Raw genomic sequence first — 22385 nt, forward strand, 5'->3', positions numbered from 1 at the left:
TTTCAATATTTCACTTTCGCGTTTTTTTGGGCCAGGAAAATTTATTATGAAAGAATAATATGACTTACTTTTTGCTAATCTATCAATAGCTCGCTGAGTGCACCTCGTACTGAAATATAGATATACGGCTTATCTACCTACGTAAAAAACAGCAACAATAAATATTTAAAGGGCAAAAAACTCACATCCAGGGGAATTAAAAGAACATGGATAATTATTAACAATATTTATTAATTCATAAAAGAAAAGAAGCTACAGTATGACACAACCAAATATTCAAGATAACTGATTGTGTTCTTCGATGAGTCGAATCGTAACACAAGTCAAAATGTATTGTACTGGTTGGGCGGAGATCATAGTGTCAGGCTGTCAGAATTCTAGGAATTTACGACTTTGGCAAATACCCAGAATGCATTAAACTATTGGTAGAAAGTTTTGTCTTCTACAATTGCAAAAGTCCATGGTGCACGCAATTCCACCCCAGACATTGCGAGCGATCGACGATCGACCAAAACTGGCCTCGCGATTGACTTGTTGGCCATCCCTGGTCTAGATTGTTAAAAAAGAAAATCCGAGTTTCTGGGATTTAAATTCAGAGTCATAGATTCAAAGATTCCATCCTATCTGAACTATACGAGTCTGTAAATTAAGTAATGAGACTGATTTTTTAAAAATTTTTTATTCAAAAAGAATTACAATTCTATATTGTCACCTTCAAAATAAATTCCTTCTGAAGCCACACGGCGCTGGAGGCGTTTCTTCCACTCCTCATAGCAGTGCTCGAACTCCGATACTGGAATAGCCTTCAGCTGGTCGGTTACAGCCGTTTGAATGTTTTCGACTGTCTCAAAATGAGTACCCTCGAGGTGATTTTTCGACTTCGGGAAGAGAAAAAAGTCACAAGGACTCAAGTCAGGCGAATAAGGAGGCTGAGGAGCCACAGGAATGTTTTTACTCGGCCTAAAACTCTGGTTTATTGAAATTGCTGTGTGACAAGGAGCATTATCGTGATGCAACACCCACTTGTTCTTGATGTTTGGTCTCACACGAATGACCATTTTTCGAAGTTTTTCATGAACCTTTCGGTAAAAGTGTTGATTGACCGTTTGACCTTGAGGTAGAAACTCTTTGTGGACGATTCCGTGGATATCGAAAAAACAAATCAGCATGCATTTAATCTTCGACTTCGCAATTCTTGCTTTTTTGGGCCTTGGAGAGGTTGAAGTGTAAACGAGTTTTTGGCCAGTAAAAACGGTAAGATCCCTGGCCATATTTTTAGGCAGCCTCAAGAGAAATTATGGTAAAATGTGATGCAATAGAAACTGCCAAGGGAGCCATAAAGGAATATATAATACTTAATATTTAAACAAAATGGAAAATCCGTGAATGAAAAGCTAGCAGATAGAAAGTGTGAAACTGTCGCCATTTAGATTTACAAAGAGATACCTCTCTTTCTAATTGCCACATAAAAAAAAAAATCCCATCATGTTTGTTTTCGTTTTGTACCGAAATAAAAGAGAGATTTTTCCACCCTTTGTTTGAAAGTCATTTCTATCTTCATTAGCAGCTATCTGGTGGAATCTGGGTGTTGTAGACTTTGTTTACTAACAAAATATTCATTTTTGTTTTCTGTTAGGGACCAACCAACTTACTGCAAACAATAGGAAAAGTTCTCGAAAACCTATTATTTAAGCGAGTTAACCCCATATTAGCGTAGTTTAGTGTTATACCAGACCGACAATATGGCTTCAGGAGTTGCCATAGCATGTACAAGGAGTTGTTGACTGTTTTGCGTCAGCACTGAAGAGAAAGTAGTACTGTACGAACAACTTTTCTGGCCTTCGATCGTTTTTGACTTCTTGGTTTTTTGTCCAGTTTAAAAAAGAGCCTTTTCTCAACATACGTCCTCATTCGGCATTCCTGTCTTTCAGATAGATTCTTTCAAATTAATACTGGCTCAGCAATCTCTTATTTCTCCACAGTAGAGTATACTTGGCCCTGATCTCGACACAGAATCTACATTAGACATACCTGTACAACCCTCTACACTACTCTATACATATGCAATCGACACAGCCATACTAGCCACAAGTACACACCCTTCATCAGCTTTATACAAGTTTGTAAGAGCTTAAAGAAGTGATGAATTAAATGACCTACAGAAAGGTAGAAACATGTCACGCTCCTGTCTTCTTCAACAGCGATCAAACCTCTTCCTTTGCTCCCGGTTGGGCTCTTCATAGACAAACACCTCACTTGTAACCCCATGCACTTAGCCTTAAAAGCCAAGCAATGACAAAACTTAGGAAACTTCTTCACAGATCTCTTGGAGAAACTTCTAAATTGTCCAATAAAAACGATTGATAGAGTACAAACGATTGTTATAAGTAAGATCCTCAAATCTTGTAAACTAAAGGACTAGTTATTAGAGTTCAGCCAAACCTACAAACATACTGTTTAGACATGACAATCAAAACCACTCTGACAGATAGTTGACTCTCCTTTCTACGTGACAAACCTTACTCTTCAACATCGAATCCGTACAATAACTTGCTTGCCAAGATGAAATATCGTCAATTCCATACTGCTCTCTCCAAATGCTCTCTCGCCTCTACTGTTATTCCTGATTATCCACCATGCCGACTGAATCGCCAGTTACTTCAACTTCCTTAAAAATTAAAGATCATTGTCATAATCCTTTTCCTGCAGACAGAGCTATCTCTGGGTGGTCTCTCTCCTCCTGCTCTTCTCGCACCATTTACATTTTCATCATATTTACTTATTGTTCAAATTTTATAAATAGATTTGTTAATTGCTAAATAGATTTTTAAAAAAGAAGTTTCTAATTTCTCCCTTGAAGCAGTGTGGTTTGTTAACATATATTCGACTAAAAATATAAGCCATTTTTTGTTGCCTCATTCGCACAATTATGTATTTATGGAGATTAGTGCTTTATGGTTGCCCTATGAAAATTTCCATTTCAGTCGGCCAGCTCGTATTAGGTTACAGTTATTTCTCTCCCTCGTATCCTGGACATCTTCCAGTGTAGGAAGAATTAACATAGATAATATTAGGGCAACGCCAGGGTGATTCTTTCTATTTTCTTTAGTTACTGACGGCTAAAAGAAATGCCTGTTCAATTCAAAATGCTCTTCCTAAAATTAATTTCTGAAATCTAATAGATAATAATAAAACAGTTGCAACTTATTAACAGCAAAACTGCTACTTTTTGAAAAACATTTTATTAAGTGCAGCAAAATCAAATATTAATTCAATAAAATAATTTCTAAAACTTAATTAAAATTTATTTTTGGTATTTTACTTTGTTACTTAATTCTTACTTTTTTAAAGCTCAAGTTTATCCAATAATCTTAATTCAATAACCTAATTACAACCTTCAATAACCTTAAGCGGGTATGGTGTTTATTTAAGATTTTTTTTTTTGCGATTATTTGTGCTACAATCAGCGCATTGGTGCTATAAGTAACAATGGTAACAGTAACATAACAGAGCAAGTAAACGAGTGGAGAAGTTACCCATTGGTTACACTCCAAAACATTTGCCTTTTTGACACTCTCTTCACTAGAGAGTGATCACGAGGCCACTATATCTTAAGGCGTCTTGTCCGGGTTGTCAGGAAGAGTTCTTGTAGAAAGATTTTGGAGCTAGAGGATTTATATGAAATTGCAGGCTGAAGTTTTCTGTATCTTGTTTCAGCAACTTGTGTGACAAAAGGAATGTTAAGGTCAGTGTGTATAGCCAGGTTGGAGACATAAAATGAAGCGTTTACATTAGTTCGAAGTCCTTTGGAGATTTGTGCGTTTGGTTGAACCCCACAGCTCTATTCCATACTCCCAGATGAGTTTCAAAATAGAAGTATAAATCAGTCTTTTGTTGATCAGAGAGAGTTTTGATCTATCGTCTAAGAGTCTTTTAAGTTGTCGATAGCGTCTGTTTAGTTGTGTTGATTTAAGTCTAGTGTGGGGATCATCTAAGATAGAGTTTTTCTTTTGAATTTTGGCAACGATTTAAAAAAATATATATATAAAATTTTGGACCTTTAAGGGAAGTATTTTCAAATTCATTTATAAGATGCGTTACTTACTTAGGTTGGTTGTGTGAACAGTACATTTCTTTATCTAGTACAATAAATAACTTATTTTATAACCCGAGATTCATATTTTCGAAAGAATGTATTTAAAAGTGAGTGATTGCTTCATACCAGATTTCTTGTTGTTATTCTTACATTGAACACTAATTTTCCTCAGTGACAATAAATGAAAAACTATTGTTTAGAAGATGAAAATGCCCGCTCTGAAAATCCTATTCAAGCATTGGCAGAGACCAAGTAGGATTGATTTTTATCTCTGTGTGTGTTTCAATTCAGAGCATCCACTAGAAGGGCTGTTTTATGCTAAAATGCTAGATTAAGGGTGTGTGCAAGATATATCGTTTTATATACATATATATTTTTTAAAAAAAGCAACTGAAATAAGGTTTTTTCCAAATTGCTATTTCATTCGGAATAAATATATTCTAGTTCGCTGATAAAACAATATCAGAATTGTACGTCTGAAATAATGGCTTTTAATAGTCCCACTTATAAAACGCTTTTACTACAAGTTTTATATGTGGGTACAACTAATTCCCACATACAGCGATAAACAATTAACAAAACTATCAATTTAAATTGTCACGTTGACATTATTATGTGTTATCTCGTTGTAATTGTTTTAAGATTAGAACAATTAACTTATGGTGGTATTTAATAGCTTGAAGGACCTCCATTCAATGATCAATGCTTCAAAATAGATGCAAATTTAATGGAAGCAAATTCAAGTATTTCTAATATTTTAAAGAAAAATGCTAAAGCTATAAGAAGTTAACCAATTTAAAACTCTAGTGTGAATTTGAGTTTGGATTCAAACTTCTTCCTCTTACCACCAGTCTAGAGGTTTCAGTCTTCACTAACCAATATTCACGTTAACAAAAAGAAGCGTAAAACCCTCTCTTTCGATTGCAGCGTCTCACGTGTTTGTAGAGAAATCTGTCTGACCGGAACCGTCGTTTGTGTAAGAGGTGTTTGGTTTGGCCGAAAACATGATACTACATATGTAGTAGAGCAACGAATTGTCGTGAAATTTCACATGAAACTGGGTAAAACTGCTACTGAAACTTATCTTTTATTAAAACAAGTTTATGGCGATGAATGTTTATCACATGCGCAAGTTTTTGAGTGGTTCAAGCGTTTCCAAGATGGCCGAGAAGACGTCGGAGATGATGACCGCCCGGGTCGCCCTTCCACGTCCAAAACAGATGAAAATATCGATTATAATTAATCAACATTACTACCGTGAGGTGTTTGCTCAACTCCGTGAAAGAGTAAGGAAAAAACGACCCGATTTGTGGAAGAACAAGTCACGGGTTCTCCATCAAGAGAACGCGCCGGTTCACATTGCATTGTCTGTCTGTTTCTAGCCAAGTACAACATCCCAGTTTTAGGCCATCCGCCTTATTCGCCTGACCTGGCCCCATGTGACTTTTATCTGTTCCCCGAAAGTCAAATCTGCATTAATAGGAACACGATTTCAGTCCTTTGAAACTGTGAAAGAAAAAGCGGCCCGCGCCATGCAGGAGCTGACAGAAAAAGATTTCCAGCACGGTTTCGAACAATGGTAAATTCGCATGGAGCGTTGTAGGGATAGGGGAGGGGTGTATATTGAAGGTAATAATAACTAATTGTGTATAATTTGTTGAATTATGTAGAATTTGCTTTTAAGCTCTCCATTTCGGTGTAATTTTTTTTTTTTTTAACGAGTAAAATCCATTGATTAAGGTGACACTTATCCCTCCTTGACAATATTCAAGAAAAGGACCGTACATTACGCTGAATTGATTGTGGAACAAAGCATTGCTTCCAGTTACCCTCGCCACTCTTATGTTCCATTTCTTGATGAAAGATATTACTTGTTTATTAAAAGAAAAGTAGGTAAACTCGACTTTTATTCTGGTGTCCCCTTTTCGAATCGGCTACCCACCTGGCCGACTCTATAACTGTTGACGGAGTAGGATCTTACCCTTTTTTTTCAGAAGAAGATGTGTTAGAATGATAGAATGGTCACCCGCAACTGCCGGTTTCTAGAGGCCCTTCCTTTGATGAATTTCCATCCATTGTGGATGTCAATAAAAGGAAAGCTACTGTTGGCTCATCGCATCGGAGATCCCTGACTTCCGGCTCCCTAGGACTTCTCTAGAGAATCGAAGTGGGCTTATGAGAGTACATTTTTGTTTCTAGAGCAGTAAAGCAAAAATAGAGCAATAATTTTATCCTCATTAAATTATTAGGTTTAAAATATCAATTGAAACAAAATTAAATAAATTAAAAAATAATGATAAAATAAATAGTTCTCATGAATGATTCGTAATTCTGGTGATTTGGTCTGTCATTGCTTAAAAAAATAAATTTTATGAAATAATTTGCGTTAAATGAATTAAGTTCCCCCCCCCCCAAAAAAATACTTAACAATTTTGCTGCGATTACGAAAGCCAAATATGTTTTAAAAGTTAATGACTTTTAAAAGTTCATAGAAGACCCAAAAATATTAATAAATGAAAATAAAATTAAACGCTTAAAAGTAAAGTAGAATGTTTTTAATGACAATTCCACAATAGGTTTTTCTATTAAATGTCTTGGTAGAGATGGAAAATGAAATTCCTTAGAGCAGCTATTTTCCTCCGCACGTCATTTTCATTGGAAATTAGGGCGTGTTAGAGTACTAAGATAGGGCATTTTAAACGGAAATGTCTCACTAATTGAGAAGTAGGTGTAAAATGAATGAGTTGGAGGGAAAATGGATGTCAAATTCATTCTAGTTCCAGACTGGGTTCATGTTTCCATTGTGTATTTGATGGAGAGCTTCTTTTACATATTTAATATTGTTATTTCCCTTTAGTATTTTCGGCTTTTGAATTAACATATTACTTATCTAGTAACGTGGCCACATTGTTACTTTTATTAATTAACATACTTTAAAGTATGTTCAAAGATACTTAAGTTTCTTTTGTTCTTTATAGGAAATAAAGTAGTATTATAATCGTGGATATTTGATTTTGAGTTCACTCCGGATTGAGTTCATTGACTTTCATCATACAGCCATGTTTTTATTTTATTTGTGTTTTTGTATAATAATGTATACGAGGTGTGGCTATTAAATAACGAGACTATTGCTGTAAAACATTTTATTTTAAATTTATACATATTTAGTTATTATCACCTTCAATATACACCCCTCCCCTATCCCTACAACGCTCCATGCGAATTTACCATTGTCCAAAACCGTGCTGGAAGTCTCTTTCTGTGAGCTCCTGCATGACGCGTGCCGTTTTTTCTTTCACAGCTTCAAAGGACTGAAATCGTGTTCATTTTAATGCAGATTTGACTTTGGGGAACAGATAAAAGTCACGAGGTCAGGCGAATAAGGCGGATGGCCTAAAACTGGGATGTTGTACTTGGCTAGAAACGTCTTGACAGACAATGCGCATTGTCTTGATGGAGTACTAATGACTGGTTCTTCCACAAATCGGGTCGTTTTTTCCTTACTCTTTCACGGAGTTGAGCAAACACTTCACGGTAGTAATGTTGATTAATTATGATCGTTATTTTCATCTCGTTCTCAGCCATCTTGGAAACGCTTGAACCACTCAAAAACTTGTGCGCACCTGATAAACATTCATCGCCATAAACTTCTTTTAATAAAAGATAAGTTTCAGTAGTGGTTTTATCAAGTTTAGATGTGAAATTTCACGACAATTCGTTGCTCTACTACATATCGAACGTAAAAACTTTTTTCTTAGTAATAAAATTAAGCTTTTAAATAACCAAATATTTATGGTTAGTGGTTCTAGAGAATGTTCTTTCTACCCTAAGGGAGCTTCATTTTGTCAGAATGTTATTCCAAAGATAGTACATTAGGTTATAGATAGATAGATTGATAGATTAGACTAGGGCAGCCTCAAGGCCTACGCCTCTGCGACCCCTGTGGATCTACTGCGGCTCCCCTCACTCTAAAGCTTGCCCTCCAGACCCGTCCTTTTGATCAGACTCTTAATTCTGGAGAGTGACTCCTGGGTAAAGCTCTCAGGCCTTGGTTTTTCCTCCCCGAGAAGTAACATCCTTAGCCACACGAGCCCCTCACACTGACACAACACATGCAGTGCCGTTTCCTCCTCTTCCTGCACAGAACCTAAAAAGCCTATCATCTGCCAGGCCCATGCGACCCCTGTGGATTTACTGCGGCTCCCCTCACTCTAAAGCTTGCCCTCCAGACCCGTCCTTTTGATCAGACTCTTAATTCTGGAGAGTGACTCCTGGGTAAAGCTCTCAGGCCTTGGTTTTTCCTCCCCGAGAAGTAACATCCTTAGCCACACGAGCCCCTCACACTGACACAACACGTGCATCCTCCTCTTCCTGCACAGAACCTAAAAAGCCTATCATCTGCCAGGCCCATGCGATGCATGTGTTTTCTGAGCCTGCAGTGGCCAGTTAATAGGCCTAAAATCATCCTTATAGCCCCATGGGCTTGACGGATTAATTCTGCAGTCAGTCTCGGCGAATAGCCTTTAATGAACTCCTTCGCCTGTCTCTGCCCAATGGTGGCAAGCCACCACTCCTGAGTCATACTCTGCACCCATAAGTTAATGGTCGCCAACTTAACACAGTTCGGAATCCCAAAACAGGGCTCTGGGCCAACGAAGTGTCCCGCAAAGCCTTCCCAGGCCAATAAATCTGCCACTTCGTTTTCTTTGTTTCCTTTATATCCTGAATGACCAGGTAACCACACCAAAAAGACCTTATTTTGGTCACTAATTTCCTTCAGGGCACCCAGACAGTCCCAAACCAGCCTTGAGTTGACCTGGTAGGATCTAATAGCTCGTAGAGCAGCCTGACTATCCGAGAAAATTACGACCTTAGAATCAATAATTCTTCGCCCTTCAATCTCGGTAGCACAGAACCTAATTGCAACTACCTCAGCCTGAAAAACTGTAGCTAGTTTGCCTAGGCTAACCGAAAAGCTACATTTCGGCTTCACTCCGTACACTCCCGCTCCCAAACCCTCCTCGATCTTGGAGCCATCCGTGTACCACATCTAATCTCCCACCACTGGGAGTCCACGTCTCCAAGCTTCCCGGTCTCCAATACAGACTTTGAAAGGACTTGACATTAGGTTACAGTGAATTATACGTCTGTTCGCTTAATCAGACGAGTAGCTGTGAAAACTTTAGAATAAAATTTAGTCTTAACTTGTGTTATTTGAGGCGAGAACTACTGAATATATTTTATTGAGAATGTTCTCCTCTAGTTTTGTACCCTAAAGTACAATGTGTAATTATCAAAGTAAGAAAGGTTGCAGGCCCTTTAATTTTACAAAAAAAAAAAGAGAAAAGAACAGATGCCTACAATTTGAAAATACACACCACTTTGTGTTCAATTCAAAGAGAATACACTTCAAATAAAGCATTTCTAGTTTTTTATGACTTTGTTTTAAACGCCACAGAAAAAGCTACATCTTATTATTTAAATTCAACATCGCGGAATTGAAGGTAGGAATTTAAATTTAAGGCAATTTCAGAGGCAGTGGTGGTAGGACTGTTCTCAAAAGCAGCGTACCATCTCTTTCCTCGAGTTGTTTTATTTGATTACCCCAAAAGGACTTCTTGAATTAAAATACGTAAATACATCATACGCACAGCTAGTTCATATGTTTTCTAAATATACGCTTCACGACATCGTATTAGTGTTAGTTATCAAGTAATCCTATTGCTGTGAATTCTTGTTCCAAATGTATGATCTTCTAATACAATTAAAATCAGTATAATATGGGTGATAGAATACTGTTGAAAATATATGTATGTATATATTTATTTCGAAAGTGTAAAGGGCACCGTTATTTAAATCAGAATTACGTTAATTTCAAAAATATTGCGTTAGCACATTGACATTATTAGATCGAATAATATTGGGGTCAATCTATTCTTCCATAACAGAGTTTATAGGTTGTTATCAATCAATTTGGCTATTCAGTCAAATTCTCTATTATTATAATCTTTTTTTTTTCAGTAGAAACGTTGTGCCCGTTAGTGTTTCGTATGCAGAGTACCTAATATAAATGTCAAACTAGCATTCACTGTTGCAAATTGATGGTTTTGAAATTTGAATTTGATTCGATAGTTTTACGATTGATATTTATTACTTAATTTATTATTTCTTAAGCTAATATTTATTGTGGTACTGGGTTCGATTTCCGGTCTTAGGCCTTGGATTTTATTTAATGGTTAATAAAAGAAATTTACAGTAAAGAATGTTTGCTAGTCGCCTCCGTCCACGACACCTAATTGGTAGTTGGACGTTAAGCCCCGCCTGAAAAAATAGGCAATTACTTTACTTTACTATAGCGGTTTCGTCAGCGTAAAATGGAGATCATACTAAGATCAGTTAGGAAAGTCTGATTATAAATGAAATATCGGATGCACCCAAAGTATTGACTTTGTACTATTAAGCAAATAATTATGTTGACAAGATTTGTTGGGTTATATATTTGACTAATTTTGGTGAAATATCGTACAGCTTTTAATTATAAATTATTAAATATACCCAGAAACTCGTAAGCTTTACATACCCTCCTCACACATACGAACACTGATATGTACAATATATGTATTATATAAACGTAATATTAGGATCTAGTAGAAGTAGACTGTAAGGGGAAAGGTTTAGTAATGTTGGAACTACCTCCACATATATTAGGACATCATTGCGCTGTGAATGTAATTTAGTGAGCCCCTATATCAGTCCCGCGTGTACCCTTTATAACGTCAGTATACTTTGACGTCACAGATTTGGTAATTATGAAAAGCAAATTGCTAAAGCAGCCAAATTCGTGTAGCTTAATTTGCACTTATCTATTTTAAGAATAACTATGTTGCAATCTATCTATATTTTTATTAAATTTCAATTTTGTTTCTGTTCCCCCCCCTTTGACTATGAACGCCTTAAGAGTATTATTTATGCTTGAAAGCGAAAAAATAAAATTTTGGGGAAAAGCTTCCTTACCTTAGAGTTCCTATTTCTTTGTAGTTTCTTTCAATTTGATGGCGAATTCTGAGTATTTTGGAAACCCGAACTGTGCCAGGCCGAGTACTTTAGAAGAGTGTGGGTACCAAAGAACTCGGATGTTAATACGTTAGTTCTCTTGACTTTCTCTTGAGACTATTATTCTCGAGTTACCCCAAAATCAATTTTCTTCAAGCTCCGAATATTTGAACCATATTTAATACTAAAAAAAATTAAATTATGCCCTTTTTAAAACCAAGAAATCAAACTCAATTCAAGACTAATCCCGATCAATTGCATCCCGATCTTGGTAAAAATTTGGAACTGAGGAAAACCTAAAATTAGGGCTCCTCCATACCAGGGCTCTTCGGAGGTTCTGGAAACATATCCCTCAGGCTGGTGTTATTGAACATGAAATCTCTGCATAAACTTTTCCCAGTAGATGGAGCAAACTGCTTCTCATAACCTGTCGGATTGTGTGATTGCAGAGGTGATTATATTGCAACATAGACTTAGTCAAGAAAATGCTGAAGCTTAAGATTTATCTGCTACTTGTTAAAGGAAAAAGTAAAATAAGCCACAATGGCTGCAGTACCTTGAAGCACATAGCGTTCTTTAAGTGAATAATGGCAACAATTGAGTAAAATAACAAAATAATAATAATAATAAGATAAATTGTTTAATTAAAACCTCGTTTTCATTCAACAATAAAATGTTATTCAACAAAAGTACAACAATAATTTAAAGCTATAAAGAAAACACTGTTCCAAATTATTTAGAAATTTAACTGGCAAACTAAGGACTAAGAGTTTAATTTAATTCTTGGTTAGCCGAACTTTAAAGTAAATTTAAACAGAGTTGCAACGTTTACATTGAAGAAGAGTTTTAACAACCGCAATCTGATTACAATATATTCATTTAATTATGAAAATTTAATTTTCAAATTTTATTAGACAAAGGTCGTGCAAATTATAACTATATTTTTGGTGTATTCGTTTTTTTCAATGTTAAGTTAATACTTAATATACTTATATATTATTTCCACAGTGCATATTTTAGTTTTATTGATTATAAAATAGGTATTTATATTGTTCCGTTTTATCTCTCACAGTTTCGGACTAAATAGATAGTGGGGCTGTGAAACGAAGCACTAAAAGTTAATCATTCAATAGATTCAATTCTTTTTTTGTTCCACATATTCAATCAATATTTCCGGGCAATTTTAACACAAAAATGTTTCCATTACAATTCTCAGTAGTATATATTTTTCTCTATCTATCTCGCTCGAAAGAAAAATAGCATTTTAATCGTGCTGAAATCTAATTTTGAGTCCCTTTTATACTTTTTTTTTAATATTCTGAGAAGGAAAACGTGTTCTTTATACAAATTTGTCTGTTTTTGTGTTCACCATCACAATTTTAAGTTTGCTCAGTTGCTAACTGAGGTCCCAAAAAGATGGTTTGAATCGATCAACTTCAATTAGATTGATTTTCAATTTTAGTTTTTAGATTCCTTCGAAAATGATTAAATGATTCTTAAAATATTCTTTAAACTTGGTGAACTTTGATTCTAGAACTTAGGATAATTCGATTAATGGGAGCACTTCTGTGATTGGCTTTCCACTCTGAGAATAACTCCTGTTGTACGTGTTTTGATTTTCGGCAATAAATCATTTAAACTACGTAAACTGATAAAAAAATATGTAAATCTGTAACTTTCATTTGAAATATGTACTCGTAGATACCGAATGAATAAATATTTATTTCTATAAATGTATATATAAAATAAATACAGAAGTATAACGTATAATACATTTTACATCTTCATAACAAGTGAGGAATTGGAAGGTTGCTGCAATGGATAGGGAGGACTGGCGGAAGCGGATTGAGGAGGCCAAGGCCCAGTGATGGGCTGTAGCGCCAATAGTAGTTAGTAGTAACAAGTGAGGAACGAGAAAGGTTAAGTGAGTAGGATAGGAATGCAGGGAAAAAAGGAGAGGAAAAACCTGCAGCTAGTGTAGAAAGTTAGAGAAGGATGTGTTTTAGTCTTTTGTGACTGTAGGGTATAGAAGGATCTGTAGGAGGCTATGTCACGGTAGAGTGGATTAGGATGGCAGTCTAGGATGGAAAGGAGTTTCAGCAGACGATTTTGGATATAGGAGTGTACTAGGGATAATGGATGCAGTCTCGTGGAGTGAATCAATTCTAGTGCGTCATGGAGAGTCTGTTGCGAGTCTCAGAAATTTGTTTTGCGTTGTCTGAAGTTTCTTGATGTTGCAACAACAAGTCAGGCTCCAGGCGGAGCAACATTTGAAATAGTTTAATCAGAAAATTAATTAAGAACACTTTTGTGAGACGGGGCGGATACATTCAATTAAAGTGGCCATTTTTTTCGTAATATCTCTACAGCAGGGGTGTCAAACTGGCATCCCGCGAGATAATTTTTTGTGACCCACTTTGTTCTGAAATAAAATGAAAATACAAAAAACTTGTTATGAAGGAAATAGCGCTTAGGGGAGCTGGGGCACTATAGTACACACAATTCGCTCCCTCGATGACCCCTTTAGCTACTGAAGTCGAGTATACACGTGGTCCAGTGCCTTCTCTGGGCCATAAACACGCTGACACAGTTCCGGCGACATTTCGAAGCTTTATGTCTGCCACTCTAAGTGGAATTCCAGAATGATTAGGTTTTAAAACACAAAAAAAGACCTAAGAATTCCTAAAATATATTCTTACGTTCTCAGTCTTTGACTCCAGATGTAGCCACATGTTCGAGGAAATCGCTGGCCAAGTTTCGGGTAAAAAAGAATAATTTTCGTTTTATAAATACAATTACATAGCGTTTTAATTATTTTATCCATATTCTTCGTTCCTCACTTCAGAGTATAAATTTAACAATATTTGTAAATACGATGTGGCCACCATGAATCTTGCCTTACCAATTGGCCCGTATTTAAATTGAGTTTGACACCCTGCTTTACAGTTTTGTTAAGAAAAGCCTCTTGTAAGTATTTCCAAAAATGATTCCTAGGATTTTTTATATAGATAACATTACATACATTAAGATATATTTTCTAGATTCATCATAGATATTTATTACTTTTACTTCAGCCATATAGTACGAAAACAAAGTTTTAGGATAATTCTCAGGTAGGTGTTGGGCTTGGTGTTCTTGTAAGGTTTAAATTGCATGGTTTAGAGCATTGGCTACCCGGTGAAGAAATTTAGACAGCCAATATTAAAGGGCGATATATTAAATTTGAAACAGTTCCGAGTTCGTAAGACTTTGAGTCAAGCTTGTGGAATGCGTTTAGAAACATTGATCATAGTCTTGAAGTTAAACTGAAGTAAATGATCAAGTTATTTTGAGTCTGGTTTGTGGATTCCACATCAGTAAGTTTGACAAGACAGACAAAGGAAGTACTATGAAAGGAAATGCATTCTGATTCAAGTATTCAGGAAGGCTAAAAACATTTGGCTTCAGAGCACCTGGAAATGCACCACTTAGCAGCGGATCTACTTTTAAGGAGTATTGTATTGTAAAATTTTTCTACCTTTACTAAAAACTGGGTTTGATAAATAATAAAACTCGCTAAACTTTCGATTCGATTTATTAACACATTAACATTACTAACATTAACTTTTACTAGCAACTAACGCTATTCATTACAGTTACCATTTACAGCAGTCACAACAGTTACTGTTACTTACTCACTACGTAACGCCATAAAACTGTTCCACGACTGACCACTGGTCCACACTGCACCGAATTGTACTAGTCTCAGCTGCACTAACAAAGCTCTACTCACTGACTGACTAACCGCCCAACTGGCTAACTCTGAAGCACTCCGCAACACTGACTCTCTCAAACTGTAACTAACTAACCGGCTCATCGACTAACCGGCTAACAGCCCAACTAGCTAACTCTGAAGCACTCCGCAACACTGACTCTCTCAAACTGTAACTAACTAACCGGCTCATCGACTAACCGGCTAACAGCCCAACTAGCTATCTCTGAAGCACTCCGCAACACTGACTCTCCCAAAAACTGTCACTTCCAACATGTCTCTCCAAACTAACTCTCAAAGACTGACTCTCCAGCTGTGTCTCCCTCACTTTTAACTGCCTGCCCCCTCCACTGGGACTGCCCTCCTCCAACTCTGTGTCTCACTCCAACTCCGTCTGTCTCACTCCCACCTGTCAATCACTGGCTGAGGAAAACACATACTGCCACCACCCCAACTGGGGCCGCTCTTCTCCAACTCTCTGTCTCACTCCAACTCCGTCTGTCTCACTCCCACCTGCCGCTCACTGGCTGGGGAAAACACATACTGCCACCACCCCAACTGGGGCCGCTCCCTTAGCTTGCTTTTACACAGCGCTGGACCGTTACCGACTTTGGACGCTCAACCCCTAGAACAATCTAGGCCTTTCTTCTCTCCTCAGGTCAACTTTGTTACAGTATTATTATTTGAGATAATTGCCTTAAAATAATCGATAAATCAGCCTCCCTAATTTCTTTTTCCCAACGAGAATCGATATTATTGATAATAAACGTTTCCTGCGTCATGAGTATCACTTACAACTTCATTACGAGTGCTTTACTGGCTTAGAGGTGATTATAAGATTAATATCGGAGTAATTTTTTGCGATCTAGATGAAGATACAAATTTACGAAATGGCTTACTGAAACTGGTGTGTGTGTACCCAAATCCTATTTCGCGTTAATTAGTGAACCTTTGTATTAGATAAATTAAGAAAGAAGCTTTAATATTTCTCAATTTTTCCTCTTCTTCTGTTTATCTTTCGCTTTACTTCAACCTCTCTCTCGTTTCCTACCCCATCGTTCTTTCTGTTTTTTTTACGTCTCCTCGTACAACTCCCTTTCTTGGGAATAATCTCATTTTTGCCTGTTTTCTTCTGTAGAAGTGAGACTTCTGTAGAAGTTTTTTTTTTTCTTCCTTTTTTAAGTTATTTAATTTTAGAAAATAATTGAAATTATACTCTCATTTCCCTTTGTCTTATTTTTTTGCCTATTTTAATTGAAATCTGTTTTTGGCTGCATTGGCAAAAACGAATCATATTATTATTTAAAAGAAATGGTTGATCATATTCTTTCTTCTAGCTCCACAATTCTTTTTTAAAGTTTCGGGAAATTAAACTTTGAATATTAAGAAAAGAATTAAGAATATTAAAATAAAGTGTTGAATTTTGATTTGAAAAATGAAGGTACTTTTTGGGTGGAAACAAGTAAAATGCAATTTTATTTTAACTGTACATAAGGGTACAGTTAACTTTAACTGCACAGGGGTTGCGTTTAACTTTAACTGTACAGAGGGTGCAGTTAACTTTAACTGTACAGAGGGTACAGTTAACTTTAACTATACAGAGGGTGCAGTTAACTTTAACTGTACAGAGGTTATAATATGTACAATAAAAATGCATAGTAAAAAAAATTACACAAATGACAATTTTACACACAATCCTGTGATTTTATATACAACATATTTTATAAGCAGTTTGTACAATAAATATGTACAAAGAAAGAAATAAATATACGAAGTTCCTTTTACAGATCTGTGGCGCTACCTTGAGCTCTACATAGACTCAAGTGGAACCCACATACTAGACTTAAAAGACAAGCAATGACAAAACGTGCGAAACTGCTTTACAGACTACTTGGACGATGCTCCAAATTGCCCATAGAACTTAAACGATTACTATACAATACTATCCTCAAGCCTATGTGGACTTACGGACTAGAGCTGTGGGGTTCAGCCAAACCTACAAAACATACGGATTGTACAGACATTTCGGTCAAAACTACTGCCTACAGATAGTTGACGTTCCTTTCTACGGTGACTAACCACAATCTTCACAACGACCTCAACATTCCCTTCATAGACCAACTCACCAAGACTAAATATCAAAAATTTCATACTGTTCTCTCGACTAGCTCTAATCCTCTTGTACTGTCTCTCGCTTCCTCTGACATCCCTAATACTCCTCGCCGACTGAATCGCCAGTGGCCCCGCGACTTCCTTGTAGTCTGAAGGCCTAAACGCCATTATTCTCCTATCTCTCCTCTCTCCTCCTCGTATTCGCCTCGTCACATTCTCCTCTCTCCTATAGATAGTGCTACCGCTGGGTAGCTTCTCTCCTCCTGCTCTCCTTTCGCACCAGTTCATCACTCTCCCCATATTTACTTATTGTAAATTGTGTACAGATTTTAAATTACAAAATAAATTAAAAAAAAAAAAATACGAAGTATCAATGTACAAAACATTGTAACCTTCATAACAAGTGAGGATAACAAGAAAGGTTAAGGTGTTGGATAAGAATGCAGGGAAAAAGGAAGGAAAAACCTGCAGCTTGTGTAGAAAGTTAGAGAAGGATGTGTTTTATTTTTTTGTGCCTGTAGGGTATAGAAGGATCTGTAGGAGGCTATGTCGCAGCAGAGTGGATTAGGATGACACCTAGGATGGAAAGGAGTTTGAGCAGAAGATTTTAGATATAGGAGTGTACGGAGGATAATGAATGCAGTCTCGTGGAGTGAGTCAATTCTAGTGCGTCGTGGAGAGTCAGTCGCAAGTCTGAGGAATTTGTTCTGAGTTGGACTGGAGTTTCTTGATGTTGCTGCTAAGGTTCACGCTCCAGGCGTAGAGCAACATCGGCCTATTGACCACTTTGTTGTAAAGGAGGAGTTTGTTGGTCACAATCATTTTGGAGTCACGTGAGAGTAGAGGAAATAATAGTAGTGTAGTCCAGTTTGCCTGAGTTTACTTTGTCCTGAACGTGTGTAGTGAAAGTTTGTTGTCCAAAGTTAGGCCTAGGGGTAAGACATAGACCATTCTATCGCACGGTGATCTGTTTCTTGTACGATGTTCACCAATATTAGAACAAATTAAAGAAGTGAGCAGGAGAAATTGAAGAAGCTGGCAGTTGGCTAAAGGACTGGTATCCTTTTGACCTTGATTTTATGGACAAAGAATGGAGATCACGTTCCATTAGAGTCCCAAACTTTGCAAATTACCCAATTCGTGGTGAGCTCTGGCGACATTGCCCAGAACTAGAATCCTATCTCTCACAGCTGGTTTACCCTGTGCCAATTACCACCTAGTTGAGAGATATACGATATTCTGCACTCATTCACGTGAAAACAAGGATCTGAAATCGTTTAATTGCCACCTATTGTACGCGTGTGATGGCTATGGAAAATTTGCTTCCCTCAACATGAAATTATATTTTATTATGAAGAGGATGTGAGGGAATCAATTTTGAAAATTCAAGGGTTCTCATCATAAGTTATGAAACACTGATGGAATGCATGCTGCTTTTTAGTGAAGCCTTCTACAATCGTACTGTCTTGTTGTTTTCTTGTGGTTTTTACTCGTACATTTTCTGCTGCTACAGAATTTTTATATTTTAAGGGAAAATCATTATTATTCTATCATTTAATATTATTATCATCATGAACTAAATTATTGAATGTATACGCTTGGTTCTTTTCATTTAGGTACATCCGGAGATAATGAATAGTGTACGATAGGATTACTGTTTTAATAATAAATACGTCAGTGTTGCTTATAAAATTGATCCATCAGTGATTGATGATTCAGAGCAATAATATTAGCCGAGAGTAAGGATAAAGTTATCTTTCATTCTTTTTAAAAGTTTAGTTTTTGTATCAAGATGGACGAATTTAATCAAAGGAAAAGTTCTGATACTTCAGTTTTATTTAAGGAAAGGAAGGGGACCAGCCATGGTTTTAGATATAAACTTTTCTTACTTTAAAAAAAAAGAAAAGTTAAAATTGAAGTATTTTTTATTTTATCCAAGTGGATTTAGCGCAATACCAAACAAACTAAGCGCTGTATATATTTTTTTAAATATCCTTACTACTTAAAAAATACTTAAAACAGTACTTAAAACAAGCACACAGTTTACAGAGTGGGATGTCACAAAACAGATTTTAACCCAGATCATCGTATCTATCTTCAAGACAATAGAATTGGACTAAGATGGACACCATCAACAACAATCATTACAAATTACCAATTCTATGGTACAGCAGTTCTTTTCAGCATGACTGTAACGATTTTGTCGTAATGATTTAGCTGTCAGTTTCTAGTCAAATCTAAAGGCTTGGGCACACAGAAAGCGATCAGCGGGCAGCGATCCAGAGGTAGTCGCGGCGGTCTGCGATATGTGGGCGTCACACAGGACGCGATATCTTTAGTTGAGCGGTCCAGTTTGGTAGCTCACTTCTTGAGAAGTAGTAGTACGTTTTCTTGTTCTTTGTTTTAATTTTTATAAATTGAGTATGAGCTCGGACGTAGAACAACTTCTTCTGCTATTAGCTTTGCAAAGTAAAAAGAAGAAAAGACGAAGATGGGTGCATGAAATCAATAAGAAGAGAGAACAATTAGGGGAATACCACCGCTTATGTATCGAACTGGAGTCGCCTGAAGATAGGTTCTTCTAGTATTTTCGGTATGTCGCGAGAATGAAATAGAAAATGAGTAATAAAGTTTCTTAACATTGGAATCTTTACTAGGTGGCAAGGCGGTCACGTTGAAATCTGTAATTTTGTACTACCAGATCGCTTGTCGTCGCGACAAAGACTAAACCGCAGCGGTAGACCGCGTTCTATTTGACATAGATAATGCAACATTGCGTAATACAACTAGACCGCCTAACCGCCTCGGTCGGAGATCGTTGCCCGCCGGGTTAGACCACTTTCTGTGTGCCTAATCCTTAACTCTTTGATAATAAGTCTCTATGGTTTAAAATAGTTCTAAATCCACTCAGCGCTAAGTAGTCCCATTTAATGGTGTAAATAAATTCGAGTTCATCAACGCTATTTCAACCCAAAATAACCAACACTGTTCAATCAAAAGCGAACAATGGTAACTTTTCTTCTAATGACTATACATAAACTACTTAATTTTGAAGCCCAGTCATTTATGCATCACTTCATTTACGCTTAAGCTGTTGTTATAGCAGCAGCGTTACTATCAGAGTAGTCTTTTACAATTTATTGTGTACCATTGATACTATATATTTTGTGTTCCACCCATTTACGAGTATGCAGCTAACCAAAACAGTTTGTCCGCTTTCAAGTTTCACGCGATATTAAACTCTTCTATTGCACACATTAGGTTCGTGTATAATTTAACCTTTAGAAAATCTTTACCAGTTAAATCATCTGCCGTAAAACAGGATAAGAATGGCACATAAATTCTTTCTAGTATAGTAATTTCGGCTTTTCTAGAATCTTCTAGAAAGAGAATCAATGCTATTTTCTGATTTTCTGATTTACTGAAGAATCTAAATAAAAATATAGAAAATTCTTTAGGTTCTCTTCCTTTCTGCTTAAATTTTATCGTTTACAACGATTCCAGATCGTTTTTCTCGCAAATTGAAACGCTGTTGGCTTCGAGATCATTTCCGGTAGTAATGTAGGGAATTCCAGCAAGAGTGTTGCTAGTTTCTTTTCTTCAGCTGATCCAGTCATGAAGACTTTAGATCCCTAGAGTCTAAAAAAAAAAGTGGAATTTAAAAATTAGTTCATATCTGTGGTTGCATGTCCGTTTGTCTATCTACGGAGTGTGTTCAGCATAGCTACCAAAACAAAAACAAATTTGATGTATGGTTTAGTTGGTAACATTGAACTTGACAATAAGCTTCAGGATAAAATCAGCCAGCTGGAAGGAGAGAGTATTTGACTGAATTATTTTCTCAGCTTTTTGAAAATTTCTCCTAAACTTTTCTGTAAACCTTTCTAATTGCATGTGTAACAGTTCTGTAACCTTCATTATGAGACATTTTCTCTGGGTAAATATGAGTCAAAGGCTGTAACGATCCGTTTTAATGAGTAAATTATTTTAAGTGAGCAAACTTATTTTGTATAATCGAAATTCTAAAAGTGATGAAAATAGTCATGTCTAAATTGCTTATCTCTGTACAGAATTCGTAGTTATTAGCGTGTTTTTCAACCTTAGAAGAAAAATATAAGTTACCTTTGAAGTGGCCATGTTTAATATTGAAGACAATGGACTGTATAATATAAATTATAAATTTCAAGTTAAATTTATTATCCGAATTAAAGTATAATTGCAACTAAGCATATAAGGGATGTATATGCAACTACAAGGGATTTACTGTTTAAGAGAACAATATACAAGTGTGGACTCATTCAAATTTGGGATTCAACATTTCTTACCACTACTACTTCAATTGCTCCCTTTGTTTGGCTTACTCCTTTGGGAGGTGGACACCTAAGGTTGTTGGGAAAATCCACTTGACCTTTGTACTCTTACTACGTACTTCATTGATCTTCAGTTTTTAGTATTTTAAAATTATTTACTCTTTTTTAATTGTGAATTTCTCTTTGAATAACTCAGCAATTCATCTTATTTCAGCTGTCATTTTTATGCAAAACTGATTTAATTAAATGCAAACGTTCTTTTTTAAAGTAAAAACTAGTAAAGATCAATTGAATCATGACGGAACTCATAGTGCATTTTTCTTTTTAAAAAATATATACAGGGTGTTCATTTTAAGACGGCCTCCTCAGATACAGAAAGCAGTTGATAACCTCCTGGCTAACCTAGCTTGCGAGCCAGAGGAATCAACTTTGAAGGCACAGTACATGCTTCACAAGTTGAGTAAAGTGCATTATTTGATAAATTAAGGAATAAGTTTGATCCTTTACATGAAAGATATTGATTACTTAAATATGTGGCAAGAGATTCCAATTTTTTTGATAATTAAACGCAACTCTCCCAAAATTACCAAATAATTATAAAACCTTCTTGTTTGTAACAGATGTAAAATTTAATTTTTAGCCATTTTGTGTATGCTTGAGAACATCTAAAGCTCTTACCATTTGATTTTTCTTAGAAAAATCACTCGGAAAACTACTTATTTCCCCGATATTAAGAAAAATACTAGCTTTACTGCCTTGGCAATATTTTTAGTAGAAAGGGGATGAAAAAATACATAAAAATGACCTATCGCGTGCTCTTCTTTCTCTTTGATAACCAGTTAAAAAATTGAAATATGGTTAATAAATACCAGATTTTAAAATGGCCTAGCACCTTTAATTTTGAAGACATCGAATTGCGGTTTCCGGTTTCTTTCATAACTTTTTATACTATTTAAAACTGTGTATATGAAAATGGGGGTTAACTGCGAACCCTCACTTTTGGTTGCGCGTCAGCCGCGTATGCGGGCAGGAATCTAAAATCAAGTCACATATTCTGAAACTA

At 36.2% G+C, this 22385-nt stretch overlaps 1 protein-coding gene across 5 annotated transcripts in view; it reads left to right on the forward strand.

Moving 5' to 3' along the window:
* Positions 1–22385, forward strand: part of LOC141457119 (tachykinin-like peptides receptor 99D) — a 470553-nt gene that overhangs the window by 144482 nt on the left and 303686 nt on the right. The window lies entirely within an intron of this gene.

This window comes from Rhodnius prolixus, unplaced genomic scaffold, assembly GCF_049639745.1.
Source record: "Rhodnius prolixus isolate KJV_2025 unplaced genomic scaffold, Rpr scaffold_10, whole genome shotgun sequence".
Classification (NCBI taxonomy): Eukaryota; Metazoa; Arthropoda; class Insecta; order Hemiptera; family Reduviidae; genus Rhodnius; species Rhodnius prolixus.